Below are 988 nucleotides of genomic sequence, written 5' to 3' on the forward strand. Positions count from 1 at the left end.
CATGATTAAAATGAAACACCACTAATACACACAGACACACACAGTTTCTTTTTAATCGTGGAAAAAGGTGGACTTTTTTTTTTGGTTGTTGGATTTGTTTGTTTTTTAAATCAGAAAATTTTGGAATTTTTTTATCAGATAAAACCAGGATCCCTGTTCATGATGTTGCCTCTCCCCCTATATCCCATAGAAGTCTTGATTTTTTTATAAATGAATCTAGAGACCAGTTTTTTTCTTATATTGAGAAGTTATGAGCAGGGATCCTGGTTTTCTCTGATTTAAAAAAATCCCCAATTTTCAGATTAAAAAAGTAACCCCAAATCCACATTTTTCCATGATTAAAATGAAATGTCATTATAGATAGATAGATCTCTCTCTCTAGATATAAAGAGAGATCTATATATTAGTGGCATTTCATTTCCATTCAAATCCATGTTAACATGTGGATTTGGGGTTATTTATTTAATTAGAAAATTGGGGTTTAAAAAAAAAAAATCAGATAAAACCAGAATCCCTGGTTATGAAAGGCTGTGGGAGCTGCTCACCCAAGGGACTATTAAGTGCAAGGGGTTTCTAACACTTCATGACTTAAAAGGATCAAACTAATGAAAAATTGTGGTAGGAGCATTCTTGAGACTAGGACAAGTAATGAAAGAAAAGGGTTGCTACAAAATGTTTACTTCTAAAAATTTACAGCAGTGTTGCTATAATTGTCCTGGAAAGCATAGCTGTAATCTAAAAGATAAGAGAATAATGCCAAGTACCCCAAGACCTCATAAAATGTCCTAAGGGATTAAACTGTATTTCTGCTCTTAAAAATGGTATTTTGCTCAACAAAACTGCCCCTTGTAGGTATTCAGAACCATAGCTGCTTAATGACAGGAATACATTGTACCAGTTTATTGCTTGTAACTCCTCCTACCCCTGCAGTGGAGCCAGGCTGCGGTATTAGCATAATGCATTGAATTATTGTCATATAAAAACTAAG

Source organism: Gavialis gangeticus, unplaced genomic scaffold, assembly GCF_001723915.1.
Source record: "Gavialis gangeticus isolate Ggan-Ray unplaced genomic scaffold, GavGan_comp1, whole genome shotgun sequence".
In the NCBI taxonomy this organism is placed as follows: Eukaryota; Metazoa; Chordata; order Crocodylia; family Gavialidae; genus Gavialis; species Gavialis gangeticus.